Source organism: Eurosta solidaginis, unplaced genomic scaffold (assembly GCF_040869045.1).
Source record: "Eurosta solidaginis isolate ZX-2024a unplaced genomic scaffold, ASM4086904v1 ctg00002011.1, whole genome shotgun sequence".
In the NCBI taxonomy this organism is placed as follows: domain Eukaryota; kingdom Metazoa; phylum Arthropoda; class Insecta; order Diptera; family Tephritidae; genus Eurosta; species Eurosta solidaginis.
Genome location: NW_027137376.1, coordinates 7,501 through 25,952, shown reverse-complemented (window position 1 = coordinate 25,952; position 18,452 = coordinate 7,501).

The window sequence follows — 18,452 nt, the reverse complement described above, 5'->3', positions numbered from 1 at the left end:
TCAGCCATACAAAACCACTAAGCGAAGCTAACAGACACTGACAAAGTTTCATACAAGTACTAACATCTACTTATATGAAAGTTTTGAAATTTTCAAAATACTTAAAAAATGTGTTGCTGCTAACGAAATGCAAGCTAAAAACACTTAAACGTATGAAAACTTTGGTCAGCCATACAAAACCACTAAGCGAAGCTAACAGACACTGACAAAGTTTCATACAAGTACTAACATCTACTTATATGAAAGTTTTGAAATTTTCAAAATACTTAAAAAATGTGTTGCTGCTAACGAAATGCAAGCTAAAAACACTTAAACGTATGAAAACTTTGATCAGCCATACAAAACCACTAAGCGTAGCTAACAGACACTGACAAAGTTTCATACAAGTACTAACATCTACTTATATGAAAGTTTTGAAATTTTCAAAATACTTAAAAAATGTGTTGCTGCTAACGAAATGCAAGCTAAAAACACTTAAACGTATGAAAACTTTGGTCAGCCATACAAAACCACTAAGCGAAGCTAACAGACACTGACAAAGTTTCATACAAGTACTAACATCTACTTATATGAAAGTTTTGAAATTTTCAAAATACTTAAAAAATGTGTTGCTGCTAACGAAATGCAAGCTAAAAACAATATGGAACATTTGGAAGTATGAAACTTTTTAATACGTTGTTGTTGTTGTTGTTGTTGTTGTTGGTTTTGGTGTTGTTGTTGTTGTTATATTGAACATTTTTATTAATATAAGTACAAAGGAAAATCTTCATATAAGTATAAAAATATTAAATTATTACCTTACTTGTATGAAACTTTTTAATACGTTGTTGTTGTTGTTGTTGTTGTTGTTGTTGGTGTTGTTGTTGTTGTTGTTGTTATATTGAACATTTTTATTAATATAAGTACAAAGGAAAATCTTCATATAAGTATAAAAATATTAAATTATTACCTTATTTGTATGAAACTTTTTAATACGTTGTTGTTGTTGTTGTTGTTGTTGTTGTTGTTGTTGTTGTTGTTGTTGTTGTTGTTGTTGGTGTTGTTGTTGTTGTTGGTGTTGTTGTTGTTGTTGTTGTTATATTGAACATTTTTATTAATATAAGTACAAAGGAAAATCTTCATATAAGTATAAAAATATTAAATTATTACCTCACTTGACAGAAAATATATGAAAAATTCAATATGGACAATTTATCATATTTTCGATGATATTGCCTAGTTAGTTTACTAAAGAAACCAACATGGTATTATTGGTAAAAATTCAACACATTATAAAACTTGTATTTTTCATACATTTTTGGTCATGTGAGGGTTTCCAAGCGTACTTGTATGAAACTTTTGTACTTGTATGAAACTTTTTCTACTTGTATGAAACTTTGTACTTGTATGGAACTTTTTCTACTTGTATGAAACTTTGTACTTGTATGGAAGTTTTTACTTGTATGAAACTTTTCTCTACTTGTATGAAACTTTGTACTTGTATGGAAGTTTGTACTTGTATGAAACTTTTTTCTACTTGTATGAAACTTTTTTCTACTTGTATGAAACTTTGTACTTGTATGGAAGTTTGTACTTGTATGAAACTTTTTCTACTTGTATGAAACTTTGTACTTGTATGGAAGTTTTTACTTGTATGAAACTTTTTTCTACTTGTATGAAACTTTGTACTGGTTGGAAATTTGTACTTGTATGAAACTTTTTTCTACTTGTATGAAACTTTTTTCTACTTGTTAATAAAAATGTTCAATATAACAACAACAACAACACCAAAACCAACAACAACACCAACAACAACAACAACAACAACAACAACGTATTAAAAAGTTTCATACTTCCAAACAAGTACAAAGTTTCATACAAGTAGAAACTTTCATACAAGTACAAAGTTTCATACAAGTAGAAACTTTCATACAAGTGAACTTGTATGAAACTTTTTTCTACTTGTATGAAACTTTGTACTTGTATGGAAGTTTGTACTTGTATGAAAGTTTCTACTTGTATGAAACTTTGTACTTGTATGAAAGTTTGTATCTTGTACTTGTATGAAAGTTTGTATCTTCATACATTTTTCGTCATGTGAGGCGAGCGGGTCAGAAAACAATTTTAAGGAACGTATGAAAACTTTGGTCAGCCATACAAAACCACTAAGCGTAGCTACCAGACACTGACAAAGTTTCATACTAGTACTGACATCTACTTATATGAAAGTTTTGAAATTTTCAAAATACTTAAAAAATGTGTTGCTGCTAACGAAATGCAAGCTAAAAACACTTAAACGTATGAAAACTTTGGTCAGCCATACAAAACCACTAAGCGAAGCTAACAGACACTGACAAAGTTTCATACAAGTACTGACATCTACTTATATGAAAGTTTTGAAATTTTCAAAATACTTAAAAAATGTGTTGCTACTATCGAAATGCAAGCTAAAAACACTTAAACGTATGAAAACTTTGGTCAGCCATACAAAACCACTAAGCGAAGCTAACAGACACTGACAAAGTTTCATACAAGTACTAACATCTACTTATATGAAAGTTTTGAGATTTTCAAAATACTTAAAAAATGTGTTGCTGCTAACGAAATGCAAGCTAAAAACACTTAAACGTATGAAAACTTTGGTCAGCCATACAAAACCACTAAGCGAAGCTAAAAGACACTGACAAAGTTTCATACAAGTACTAAAATCTACTTATATGAAAGTTTTGAAATTTTCAAAATACTTAAAAAATGTGTTGCTGCTAACGAAATGCAAGCTAAAAACACTTAAACGTATGAAAACTTTGGTCAGCCATACAAAACCACTAAGCGTAGCTAACAGACACTGACAAAGTTTCATACAAGTACTAACATCTACTTATATGAAAGTTTTGAAATTTTCAAAATACTTAAAAAATGTGTTGCTGCTAACGAAATGCAAGATAAAAACACTTAAACGTATGAAAACTTTGGTCAGCCATACAAAACCACTAAGCGAAGCTAACAGGCACTGACAAAGTTTCATACAAGTACTAACATCTACTTATATGAAAGTTTTGAAATTTTCAAAATACTTAAAAAATATGTTGCTGCTAACGAAATGCAAGCTAAAAACACTTAAACGTATGAAAACTTTGGTCAGCCATACAAAACCACTAAGCGTAGCTAACAGACACTGACAAAGTTTCATACAAGTACTAACATCTACTTATATGAAAGTTTTGAAATTTTCAAAATACTTAAAAAATGTGTTGCTGCTAACTAAATGCAAGCTAAAAACACTTAAACGTATGAAAACTTTGGTCAGCCATACAAAACCACTAAGCGAAGCTAACAGACACTGACAAAGTTTCATACAAGTACTAACATCTACTTATATGAAAGTTTTGAAATTTTCAAAATACTTAAAAAATATGTTGCTGCTAACGAAATGCAAGCTAAAAACACATAAACGTATGAAAACTTTGGTCAGCCATACAAAACCACTAAGCGAAGCTAACATGCACTGACAAAGTTTCATACAAGTACTAACATCTACTTATATGAAAGTTTTGAAATTTTCAAAATACTTAAAAAATGTGTTGCTACTAATGAAATGCAAGCTAAAAACACTTAAACGTATGAAAACTTTGGTCAGCCATACAAAACCACTAAGCGAAGCTAACAGGCACTGACAAAGTTTCATACAAGTACTAACATCTACTTATATGAAAGTTTTGAAATTTTCAAATTACTTAAAAAATGTGTTGCTACTATCGAAATGCAAGCTAAAAACACTTAAACGTATGAAAACTTTGGTCAGCCATACAAAACCATTTAAGCGAAGCTAACAGACAAGTTTCATACAAGTACTTACATCTACTTATATGAAAGTTTTGAAATTTTCAAAATACTTAAAAAATGTGTTGCTGCTAACGAAATGCAAGATAAAAACACTTAAACGTATGAAAACTTTGGTCAGCCATACAAAACCACTAAGCGAAGCTAACAGACACTGACAAAGTTTCATACAAGTACTAACATCTACTTATATGAAAGTTTTGAAATTTTCAAAATACTTCAAAAATGTGCTGCTACTATCGAAATGCAAGCTAAAAACACTTAAACGTATGAAAACTTTGGTCAGCCATACAAAACCACTAAGCGAAGCTAACATGCACTGACAAAGTTTCATACAAGTACTAACATCTACTTATATGAAAGTTTTGAAATTTTCAAAATACTTCTAAAATGTGTTACTACTATCGAAATGCAAGCTAAAAACACTTAAACGTATGAAAACTTTGGTCAGCCATACAAAACCACTAAGCGAAGCTAACAGGCATTGACAAAGTTTCATACAAGTACTAACATCTACTTATATGAAAGTTTCGAAATTTTCAAAATACTTCTAAAATGTGTTACTACTATCGAAATGCAAGCTAAAAACACTTAAACGTATGAAAACTTTGGTCAGCCATACAAAACCACTAAGCGAAGCTAACAGGCACTGACAAAGTTTCATACAAGTACTAACATCTACTTATATGAAAGTTTTGAAATTTTCAAAATACTTAAAAAATATGTTGCTGCTAACGAAATGCAAGCTAAAAACACTTAAACGTATGAAAACTTTGGTCAGCCATACAAAACCACTAAGCGTAGCTAACAGACACTGGCAAAGTTTCATACAAGTACTAACATCTACTTATATGAAAGTTTTGAAATTTTCAAAATACTTAAAAAATGTGTTGCTGCTAACTAAATGCAAGCTAAAAACACTTAAACGTATGAAAACTTTGGTCAGCCATACAAAACTACTAAGCGTAGCTAACAGACACTGACAAAGTTTCATACAAGTACTAACATCTACTTATATGAAAGTTTTGAAATTTTCAAAATACTTAAAAAATGTGTTGCTGCTAACGAAATGCAAGCTAAAAACACATAAACGTATGAAAACTTTGGTCAGCCATACAAAACCACTAAGCGAAGCTAACAGACACTGACAAAGTTTCATACAAGTACTAACATCTACTTATATGAAAGTTTTGAAATTTTCAAAATACTTAAAAAATGTGTTGCTGCTAACTAAATGCAAGCTAAAAACACTTAAACGTATGAAAACTTTGGTCAGCCATACAAAACCACTAAGCGTAGCTAACAGACACTGACAAAGTTTCATACAAGTACTAACATCTACTTATATGAAAGTTTTGAAATTTTCAAAATACTTAAAAAATGTGTTGCTGCTAACGAAATGCAAGCTAAAAACACTTAAACGTATGAAAACTTTGGTCAGCCATACAAAACCACTAAGCGTAGCTAACAGACACTGACAAAGTTTCATACAAGTACTAACATCTACTTATATGAAAGTTTTGAAATTTTCAAAATACTTAAAAAATGTGTTGCAGCTAACGAAATGCAAGCTAAAAACACTTAAACGTATGAAAACTTTGGTCAGCCATACAAAACCACTAAGCGAAGCTAACAGACACTGACAAAGTTTCATACAAGTACAAACTTCCATACAAGTACAGTTTGTACTTGTATGAAAGTTTCTACTTGTATGAAACTTTGTACTTGTTTGGAAGTTTGTATTTGTATGAAAGTTTCTACTTGTATGAAACTTTGTACTTGTATGAAAGTTTGTATCTTGTAATTGTATGAAAGTTTGTATCTTCATACATTTTTCGTCATGTGAGGTGAGCAGGTCAGAAAACAATTTTAAGAAACGTATGAAAACTTTGGTCAGCCATACAAAACCACTAAGCGTAGCTACCAGACACTGACAAAGTTTCATACTAGTACTAGCATCTACTTATATGAAAGTTTTGAAATTTTCAAAATACTTAAAAAATGTGTTGCTGCTAACGAAGTGCAAGCTAAAAACACTTAAACGTATGAAAACTTTGGTCAGCCATACAAAACCACTAAGCGTAGCTAACAGACACTGACAAAGTTTCATACAAGTACTGACATCTACTTATATGAAAGTTTTGAAATTTTCAAAATACTTAAAAAATGTGTTGCTACTATCGAAATGCAAGCTAAAAACACTTAAACGTATGAAAACTTTGGTCAGCCATACAAAACCACTAAGCGAAGCTAAGAGACACTGACAAAGTTTCATACAAGTACTAACATCTACTTATATGAAAGTTTTGAAATTTTCAAAGTACTTAAAAAATGTGTTGCTGCTAACGAAATACAAGCTAAAAACAGTTAAACGTATGAAAACTTTGGTCAGCCATACAAAACTACTAAGCGAAGCTAAAAGACACTGACAAAGTTTCATACAAGTACTAACATCTACTTATATGAAAGTTTTGAAATTTTCAAAATACTTAAAAAATGTGTTGCTGCTAACGAAATGCAAGCTAAAAACACTTAAACGTATGAAAACTTTGGTCAGCCATACAAAACCACTAAGCGTAGCTAACAGGCACTGACAAAGTTTCATACAAGTACTAGCATCTACTTATATCAAAGTTTTGAAATTTTCAAAATACTTAAAAAATGTGTTGCTGCTAACGAAATGCAAGCTAAAAACACTTAAACGTATGAAAACTTTGGTCAGCTATACAAAACCAGTAAGCGAAGCTAACAGGCACTGACAAAGTTTCATACAAGTACTAACATTTACTTATATGAAAGTTTTGAAATTTTCAAAATACTTCTAAAATGTGTTACTACTATCGAAATGCAAGCTAAAAACACTTAAACGTATGAAAACTTTGGTCAGCCATACAAAACCACTAAGCGTAGCTAACAGACACTGACAAAGTTTCATACAAGTACTGACATCTACTTATATGAAAGTTTTGAAATTTTCAAAATACTTAAAAAATGTGTTGCTACTATCGAAATGCAAGCTAAAAACACTTAAACGTATGAAAACTTTGGTCAGCCATACAAAACCACTAAGCGAAGCTAAGAGACACTGACAAAGTTTCATACAAGTACTAACATCTACTTATATGAAAGTTTTGAAATTTTCAAAGTACTTAAAAAATGTGTTGCTGCTAACGAAATACAAGCTAAAAACAGTTAAACGTATGAAAACTTTGGTCAGCCATACAAAACTACTAAGCGAAGCTAAAAGACACTGACAAAGTTTCATACAAGTACTAACATCTACTTATATGAGAGTTTTGAAATTTTCAAAATACTTAAAAAATGTGTTGCTGCTAACGAAATGCAAGCTAAAAACACTTAAACGTATGAAAACTTTGGTCAGCCATACAAAACCACTAAGCGAAGCTAACAGACACTGACAAAGTTTCATACAAGTACTGACATCTACTTATATGAAAGTTTTGAAATTTTCAAAATACTTAAAAAATGTGTTGCTGCTAACGAAGTGCAAGCTAAAAACACTTAAACGTATGAAAACTTTGGTCAGCCATACAAAACCACTAAGCGAAGCTAACAGACACTGACAAAGTTTCATACAAGTACTAACATCTACTTATATGAAAGTTTTGAAATTTTCAAAATACTTAAAAAATGTGTTGCTGCTAACGAAATGCAAGCTAAAAACACTTAAACGTATGAAAACTTTGGTCAGCCATACAAAACCACTAAGCGAAGCTAACAAACACTGACAAAGTTTCATACAAGTACAAACTTCCATACAAGTACAGTTTGTACTTGTATGAAAGTTTTTACTTGTATGAAACTTTGTACTTGTTTGGAAGTTTGTACTTATGAAAGTACTGAAAAGTTTCTACTTGTATGAAAGTTTGTATCTTGTAGTTGTATGAAAGTTTGTATCTTCATACATTTTTCGTGATGTGAGGTGAGCGAGTCAGAAAACAATTTTAATAAACGTATGTAAACTTTGGTCAGCCATACAAAACCACTAAGCGTAGCTAACAGACACTGACAAAGTTTCATACAAGTACTAACATCTACTTATATGAAAGTTTTGAAATTTTCAAAATACTTAAAAAATGTGTTGCTGCTAACGAAATGCAAGCTAAAAACACTTAAACGTATGAAAACTTTGGTCAGCCATACAAAACCACTAAGCGAAGCTAACAGACACTGACAAAGTTTCATACAAGTACTAACATCTACTTATATGAAAGTTTTGAAATTTTCAAAATACTTAAAAAATGTGTTGCTGCTAACGAAATGCAAGCTAAAAACACTTAAACGTATGAAAACTTTGGTCAGCCATACAAAACCACTAAGCGAAGCTAACAGACACTGACAAAGTTTCATACAAGTACTAACATCTATTTATATGAAAGTTTTGAAATTTTCAAAATACTTCAAAAATGTGTTGCTACTATCGAAATGCAAGCTAAAAACACTTAAACGTATGAAAACTTTGGTCAGCCATACAAAACCACTAAGCGAAGCTAACAGACACTGACAAAGTTTCATACAAGTACTAACATCTACTTATATGAAAGTTTTGAAATTTTCAAAATACTTAAAAAATGTGTTGCTGCTAACGAAATGCAAGCTAAAAACACTTAAACGTATGAAAACTTTGGTCAGCCATACAAAACCACTAAGCGAAGCTAACAGACACTGACAAAGTTTCATACAAGTACTAACATCTACTTATATGAAAGTTTTGAAATTTTCAAAATACTTAAAAAATGTGTTGCTGCTAACGAAATGCAAGCTAAAAACACTTAAACGTATGAAAACTTTGGTCAGCCATACAAAACCACTAAGCGAAGCTAACAGACACTGACAAAGTTTCATACAAGTACTAACATCTACTTATATGAAAGTTTTGAAATTTTCAAAATACTTAAAAAATGTGTTGCTGCTAACGAAATGCAAGCTAAAAACACTTAAACGTATGAAAACTTTGATCAGCCATACAAAACCACTAAGCGTAGCTAACAGACACTGACAAAGTTTCATACAAGTACTAACATCTACTTATATGAAAGTTTTGAAATTTTCAAAATACTTAAAAAATGTGTTGCTGCTAACGAAATGCAAGCTAAAAACACTTAAACGTATGAAAACTTTGGTCAGCCATACAAAACCACTAAGCGAAGCTAACAGACACTGACAAAGTTTCATACAAGTACTAACATCTACTTATATGAAAGTTTTGAAATTTTCAAAATACTTAAAAAATGTGTTGCTGCTAACGAAATGCAAGCTAAAAACAATATGGAACATTTGGAAGTATGAAACTTTTTAATACGTTGTTGTTGTTGTTGTTGTTGTTGTTGGTTTTGGTGTTGTTGTTGTTGTTATATTGAACATTTTTATTAATATAAGTACAAAGGAAAATCTTCATATAAGTATAAAAATATTAAATTATTACCTTACTTGTATGAAACTTTTTAATACGTTGTTGTTGTTGTTGTTGTTGTTGTTGTTGGTGTTGTTGTTGTTGTTGTTGTTATATTGAACATTTTTATTAATATAAGTACAAAGGAAAATCTTCATATAAGTATAAAAATATTAAATTATTACCTTATTTGTATGAAACTTTTTAATACGTTGTTGTTGTTGTTGTTGTTGTTGTTGTTGTTGTTGTTGTTGTTGTTGTTGTTGTTGTTGGTGTTGTTGTTGTTGTTGGTGTTGTTGTTGTTGTTGTTGTTATATTGAACATTTTTATTAATATAAGTACAAAGGAAAATCTTCATATAAGTATAAAAATATTAAATTATTACCTCACTTGACAGAAAATATATGAAAAATTCAATATGGACAATTTATCATATTTTCGATGATATTGCCTAGTTAGTTTACTAAAGAAACCAACATGGTATTATTGGTAAAAATTCAACACATTATAAAACTTGTATTTTTCATACATTTTTGGTCATGTGAGGGTTTCCAAGCGTACTTGTATGAAACTTTTGTACTTGTATGAAACTTTTTCTACTTGTATGAAACTTTGTACTTGTATGGAACTTTTTCTACTTGTATGAAACTTTGTACTTGTATGGAAGTTTTTACTTGTATGAAACTTTTCTCTACTTGTATGAAACTTTGTACTTGTATGGAAGTTTGTACTTGTATGAAACTTTTTTCTACTTGTATGAAACTTTTTTCTACTTGTATGAAACTTTGTACTTGTATGGAAGTTTGTACTTGTATGAAACTTTTTCTACTTGTATGAAACTTTGTACTTGTATGGAAGTTTTTACTTGTATGAAACTTTTTTCTACTTGTATGAAACTTTGTACTGGTTGGAAATTTGTACTTGTATGAAACTTTTTTCTACTTGTATGAAACTTTTTTCTACTTGTTAATAAAAATGTTCAATATAACAACAACAACAACACCAAAACCAACAACAACACCAACAACAACAACAACAACAACAACAACGTATTAAAAAGTTTCATACTTCCAAACAAGTACAAAGTTTCATACAAGTAGAAACTTTCATACAAGTACAAAGTTTCATACAAGTAGAAACTTTCATACAAGTGAACTTGTATGAAACTTTTTTCTACTTGTATGAAACTTTGTACTTGTATGGAAGTTTGTACTTGTATGAAAGTTTCTACTTGTATGAAACTTTGTACTTGTATGAAAGTTTGTATCTTGTACTTGTATGAAAGTTTGTATCTTCATACATTTTTCGTCATGTGAGGCGAGCGGGTCAGAAAACAATTTTAAGGAACGTATGAAAACTTTGGTCAGCCATACAAAACCACTAAGCGTAGCTACCAGACACTGACAAAGTTTCATACTAGTACTGACATCTACTTATATGAAAGTTTTGAAATTTTCAAAATACTTAAAAAATGTGTTGCTGCTAACGAAATGCAAGCTAAAAACACTTAAACGTATGAAAACTTTGGTCAGCCATACAAAACCACTAAGCGAAGCTAACAGACACTGACAAAGTTTCATACAAGTACTGACATCTACTTATATGAAAGTTTTGAAATTTTCAAAATACTTAAAAAATGTGTTGCTACTATCGAAATGCAAGCTAAAAACACTTAAACGTATGAAAACTTTGGTCAGCCATACAAAACCACTAAGCGAAGCTAACAGACACTGACAAAGTTTCATACAAGTACTAACATCTACTTATATGAAAGTTTTGAGATTTTCAAAATACTTAAAAAATGTGTTGCTGCTAACGAAATGCAAGCTAAAAACACTTAAACGTATGAAAACTTTGGTCAGCCATACAAAACCACTAAGCGAAGCTAAAAGACACTGACAAAGTTTCATACAAGTACTAAAATCTACTTATATGAAAGTTTTGAAATTTTCAAAATACTTAAAAAATGTGTTGCTGCTAACGAAATGCAAGCTAAAAACACTTAAACGTATGAAAACTTTGGTCAGCCATACAAAACCACTAAGCGTAGCTAACAGACACTGACAAAGTTTCATACAAGTACTAACATCTACTTATATGAAAGTTTTGAAATTTTCAAAATACTTAAAAAATGTGTTGCTGCTAACGAAATGCAAGATAAAAACACTTAAACGTATGAAAACTTTGGTCAGCCATACAAAACCACTAAGCGAAGCTAACAGGCACTGACAAAGTTTCATACAAGTACTAACATCTACTTATATGAAAGTTTTGAAATTTTCAAAATACTTAAAAAATATGTTGCTGCTAACGAAATGCAAGCTAAAAACACTTAAACGTATGAAAACTTTGGTCAGCCATACAAAACCACTAAGCGTAGCTAACAGACACTGACAAAGTTTCATACAAGTACTAACATCTACTTATATGAAAGTTTTGAAATTTTCAAAATACTTAAAAAATGTGTTGCTGCTAACTAAATGCAAGCTAAAAACACTTAAACGTATGAAAACTTTGGTCAGCCATACAAAACCACTAAGCGAAGCTAACAGACACTGACAAAGTTTCATACAAGTACTAACATCTACTTATATGAAAGTTTTGAAATTTTCAAAATACTTAAAAAATATGTTGCTGCTAACGAAATGCAAGCTAAAAACACATAAACGTATGAAAACTTTGGTCAGCCATACAAAACCACTAAGCGAAGCTAACATGCACTGACAAAGTTTCATACAAGTACTAACATCTACTTATATGAAAGTTTTGAAATTTTCAAAATACTTAAAAAATGTGTTGCTACTAATGAAATGCAAGCTAAAAACACTTAAACGTATGAAAACTTTGGTCAGCCATACAAAACCACTAAGCGAAGCTAACAGGCACTGACAAAGTTTCATACAAGTACTAACATCTACTTATATGAAAGTTTTGAAATTTTCAAATTACTTAAAAAATGTGTTGCTACTATCGAAATGCAAGCTAAAAACACTTAAACGTATGAAAACTTTGGTCAGCCATACAAAACCATTTAAGCGAAGCTAACAGACAAGTTTCATACAAGTACTTACATCTACTTATATGAAAGTTTTGAAATTTTCAAAATACTTAAAAAATGTGTTGCTGCTAACGAAATGCAAGATAAAAACACTTAAACGTATGAAAACTTTGGTCAGCCATACAAAACCACTAAGCGAAGCTAACAGACACTGACAAAGTTTCATACAAGTACTAACATCTACTTATATGAAAGTTTTGAAATTTTCAAAATACTTCAAAAATGTGCTGCTACTATCGAAATGCAAGCTAAAAACACTTAAACGTATGAAAACTTTGGTCAGCCATACAAAACCACTAAGCGAAGCTAACATGCACTGACAAAGTTTCATACAAGTACTAACATCTACTTATATGAAAGTTTTGAAATTTTCAAAATACTTCTAAAATGTGTTACTACTATCGAAATGCAAGCTAAAAACACTTAAACGTATGAAAACTTTGGTCAGCCATACAAAACCACTAAGCGAAGCTAACAGGCATTGACAAAGTTTCATACAAGTACTAACATCTACTTATATGAAAGTTTCGAAATTTTCAAAATACTTCTAAAATGTGTTACTACTATCGAAATGCAAGCTAAAAACACTTAAACGTATGAAAACTTTGGTCAGCCATACAAAACCACTAAGCGAAGCTAACAGGCACTGACAAAGTTTCATACAAGTACTAACATCTACTTATATGAAAGTTTTGAAATTTTCAAAATACTTAAAAAATATGTTGCTGCTAACGAAATGCAAGCTAAAAACACTTAAACGTATGAAAACTTTGGTCAGCCATACAAAACCACTAAGCGTAGCTAACAGACACTGGCAAAGTTTCATACAAGTACTAACATCTACTTATATGAAAGTTTTGAAATTTTCAAAATACTTAAAAAATGTGTTGCTGCTAACTAAATGCAAGCTAAAAACACTTAAACGTATGAAAACTTTGGTCAGCCATACAAAACTACTAAGCGTAGCTAACAGACACTGACAAAGTTTCATACAAGTACTAACATCTACTTATATGAAAGTTTTGAAATTTTCAAAATACTTAAAAAATGTGTTGCTGCTAACGAAATGCAAGCTAAAAACACATAAACGTATGAAAACTTTGGTCAGCCATACAAAACCACTAAGCGAAGCTAACAGACACTGACAAAGTTTCATACAAGTACTAACATCTACTTATATGAAAGTTTTGAAATTTTCAAAATACTTAAAAAATGTGTTGCTGCTAACTAAATGCAAGCTAAAAACACTTAAACGTATGAAAACTTTGGTCAGCCATACAAAACCACTAAGCGTAGCTAACAGACACTGACAAAGTTTCATACAAGTACTAACATCTACTTATATGAAAGTTTTGAAATTTTCAAAATACTTAAAAAATGTGTTGCTGCTAACGAAATGCAAGCTAAAAACACTTAAACGTATGAAAACTTTGGTCAGCCATACAAAACCACTAAGCGTAGCTAACAGACACTGACAAAGTTTCATACAAGTACTAACATCTACTTATATGAAAGTTTTGAAATTTTCAAAATACTTAAAAAATGTGTTGCAGCTAACGAAATGCAAGCTAAAAACACTTAAACGTATGAAAACTTTGGTCAGCCATACAAAACCACTAAGCGAAGCTAACAGACACTGACAAAGTTTCATACAAGTACAAACTTCCATACAAGTACAGTTTGTACTTGTATGAAAGTTTCTACTTGTATGAAACTTTGTACTTGTTTGGAAGTTTGTATTTGTATGAAAGTTTCTACTTGTATGAAACTTTGTACTTGTATGAAAGTTTGTATCTTGTAATTGTATGAAAGTTTGTATCTTCATACATTTTTCGTCATGTGAGGTGAGCAGGTCAGAAAACAATTTTAAGAAACGTATGAAAACTTTGGTCAGCCATACAAAACCACTAAGCGTAGCTACCAGACACTGACAAAGTTTCATACTAGTACTAGCATCTACTTATATGAAAGTTTTGAAATTTTCAAAATACTTAAAAAATGTGTTGCTGCTAACGAAGTGCAAGCTAAAAACACTTAAACGTATGAAAACTTTGGTCAGCCATACAAAACCACTAAGCGTAGCTAACAGACACTGACAAAGTTTCATACAAGTACTGACATCTACTTATATGAAAGTTTTGAAATTTTCAAAATACTTAAAAAATGTGTTGCTACTATCGAAATGCAAGCTAAAAACACTTAAACGTATGAAAACTTTGGTCAGCCATACAAAACCACTAAGCGAAGCTAAGAGACACTGACAAAGTTTCATACAAGTACTAACATCTACTTATATGAAAGTTTTGAAATTTTCAAAGTACTTAAAAAATGTGTTGCTGCTAACGAAATACAAGCTAAAAACAGTTAAACGTATGAAAACTTTGGTCAGCCATACAAAACTACTAAGCGAAGCTAAAAGACACTGACAAAGTTTCATACAAGTACTAACATCTACTTATATGAAAGTTTTGAAATTTTCAAAATACTTAAAAAATGTGTTGCTGCTAACGAAATGCAAGCTAAAAACACTTAAACGTATGAAAACTTTGGTCAGCCATACAAAACCACTAAGCGTAGCTAACAGGCACTGACAAAGTTTCATACAAGTACTAGCATCTACTTATATCAAAGTTTTGAAATTTTCAAAATACTTAAAAAATGTGTTGCTGCTAACGAAATGCAAGCTAAAAACACTTAAACGTATGAAAACTTTGGTCAGCTATACAAAACCAGTAAGCGAAGCTAACAGGCACTGACAAAGTTTCATACAAGTACTAACATTTACTTATATGAAAGTTTTGAAATTTTCAAAATACTTCTAAAATGTGTTACTACTATCGAAATGCAAGCTAAAAACACTTAAACGTATGAAAACTTTGGTCAGCCATACAAAACCACTAAGCGTAGCTAACAGACACTGACAAAGTTTCATACAAGTACTGACATCTACTTATATGAAAGTTTTGAAATTTTCAAAATACTTAAAAAATGTGTTGCTACTATCGAAATGCAAGCTAAAAACACTTAAACGTATGAAAACTTTGGTCAGCCATACAAAACCACTAAGCGAAGCTAAGAGACACTGACAAAGTTTCATACAAGTACTAACATCTACTTATATGAAAGTTTTGAAATTTTCAAAGTACTTAAAAAATGTGTTGCTGCTAACGAAATACAAGCTAAAAACAGTTAAACGTATGAAAACTTTGGTCAGCCATACAAAACTACTAAGCGAAGCTAAAAGACACTGACAAAGTTTCATACAAGTACTAACATCTACTTATATGAAAGTTTTGAAATTTTCAAAATACTTAAAAAATGTGTTGCTGCTAACGAAATGCAAGCTAAAAACACTTAAACGTATGAAAACTTTGGTCAGCCATACAAAACCACTAAGCGTAGCTAACAGGCACTGACAAAGTTTCATACAAGTACTAGCATCTACTTATATCAAAGTTTTGAAATTTTCAAAATACTTAAAAAATGTGTTGCTGCTAACGAAATGCAAGCTAAAAACACTTAAACGTATGAAAACTTTGGTCAGCCATACAAAACCACTAAGCGTAGCTAATAGACACTGACAAAGTTTCATACAAGTACTAACATCTACTTATATGAAAGTTTTGAAATTTTCAAAATACTTAAAAAATGTGTTGCTGCTAACGAAATGCAAGCTAAAAACATTTAAACGTATGAAAACTTTGGTCAGCCATACAAAACCACTAAGCGAAGCTAAAAGACACTGACAAAGTTTCATACAAGTACAAACTTCCATACAAGTACAGTTTGTACTTGTATGAAAGTTTCTACTTGTATGAAACTTTGTACTTGTTTGGAAGTTTGTATTTGTATGAAAGTTTCTACTTGTATGAAACTTTGTACTTGTATGAAAGTTTGTATCTTGTACTTGTATGAAAGTTTGTATCTTCATACATTTTTCGCCATGTGAGGTGAGCGAGTCAGAAAACAATTTTAGGTAATGTATGAAAACTTTGGTCAGCCATACAAAACCACTAAGCGTAGCTAACTGACACTGACAAAGTTTCATACAAGTACCAACATCTACTTATATGAAAGTTTTGAAATTTTCAAAATACTTCAAAAATGTGTTTCTACTATCGAAATGCAAGGTAAAAACACTTAAACGTATGAAAACTTTGTGTTGCGACTAACGAAGTGCAAACTAGCATTGCACTGAGGCCGCGCACATATAAAAAATGTATGAAAATTAGTTTTAGCTAAGCAAAACTAAGTAAAAATAAGCAAATTTAAGCTTATTAACTCAAATATTAATACATCAAGTGTTGATATTTGATATAATTCCTAGTAAGACTGTTAGTTAAATTAGGATATGTTGATCATATAATGGTTTTCATATTCTAAACTAACAGTCAAATTTTAGAGGCGCTTGTTAGAGCTGCGGCAACAAGTACTCTATAAAAATGGTTGCTTGTATGAAAGTTTCCTAGCAGAAATGAAAAAGTGAAGACAAAACTAAGTAAAAATAAGCAAATTTAAGCTTATTAACTCAAATATTAATACAACAAGTGTTGATATTTGATATAATTCCTAGTAAGACTGTTAGTTAAATTAGAAGATGTTGATCATATAATGGTTTTCATATTCTAAACTAACAGTCAAATTTTAGTATGAGAAAATTTCTCATACGAAAAATGTGTTGCGACCAATGAAGTGCAAGGAGGTAACATTGCACTGAGGCCGCACACATATAAAAATGTATGAAAATTAGTTTTAGCTAAGCAAAACTAAGTAAAAATAAGCAAATTTAAGCTTATTAACTCAAATATTAATACAACAAGTGTTGATATTTGATATAATTCCTAGTAAGACTGTTAGTTAAATTAGAAGATGTTGATCATATAATGGTTTTCATATTCTAAACTAACAGTCAAATTTTAGTATGAGAAAATTTCTCATACGAAAAATGTGTTGCGACCAATGAAGTGCAAGGAGGTAACATTGCACTGAGGCCGCACACATATAAAAATGTATGAAAATTAGTTTTAGCTAAGCAAAACTAAGTAAAAATAAGCAAATTTGAGCTTATTAAATTAAATATTAATACATCAAAGTGTTGATATTTGATATAATTCCTAGTAAGACTGTTAGTTAAATTAGGATATGTTGATCATATAATGGTTTTCATATTCTAAACTAACAGTCAAATTTTAGAGGCGCTTGTTAGAGCTGCGGCAACAAGTACTCTATAAAAATGGTTGCTTGTATGAAAGTTTCCTAGCAGAAATGAAAAAGTGAAGACAAAACTAAGTAAAAATAAGCAAATTTAAGCTTATTAACTCAAATATTAATACAACAAGTGTTGATATTTGATATAATTCCTAGTAAGACTGTTAGTTAAATTAGAAGATGTTGATCATATAATGGTTTTCATATTCTAAACTAACAGTCAAATTTTAGTATGAGAAAATTTCTCATACGAAAAATGTGTTGCGACCAATGAAGTGCAAGGAGGTAACATTGCACTGAGGCCGCACACATATAAAAATGTATGAAAATTAGTTTTAGCTAAGCAAAACTAAGTAAAAATAAGCAAATTTAAGCTTATTAAATCAAATATTAATACATCAAGTGTTGATATTTGATATAATTCCTAGTAAGACTGTTAGTTAAATTAGAAAATGTTGATCATATATTGGTTTTCATATTCTAAACTAACTGTCAAATTTTAGTATGAGAAAGTTTCTCATACAAGTACTAAGTAGTACATATATGAAAGTTTTAAAATTTTCAAAATACTGTTAAAATGTGTTGCGGCCGCGCACATATAAAAAATAACATGTATGAAAATTTTGACTTCAATGTGTTTCTAAAAAAACTTGTATGTTAACTTTACTCATCATCAAGAAGCAAGCAGATGCTTTTTAAAATATTTTATTAATATAAATTCGATATAAATGAAATTTTATATTTCATATCATAGAAAAGATATACATTTTATAATAAATGTATATGTTTCATGTAATGGAAATTTAAGTAAATGTATGGTATATAAAAATAATTTTATTACTGAAATACCAAAATGAATAAATATCGTTCTTAAATATACAAGAGAACGAAAATTCTTTATTCAATAAATAATTGTAAAATTAAATACTACAATAAAGTACAAATGAAGCAACA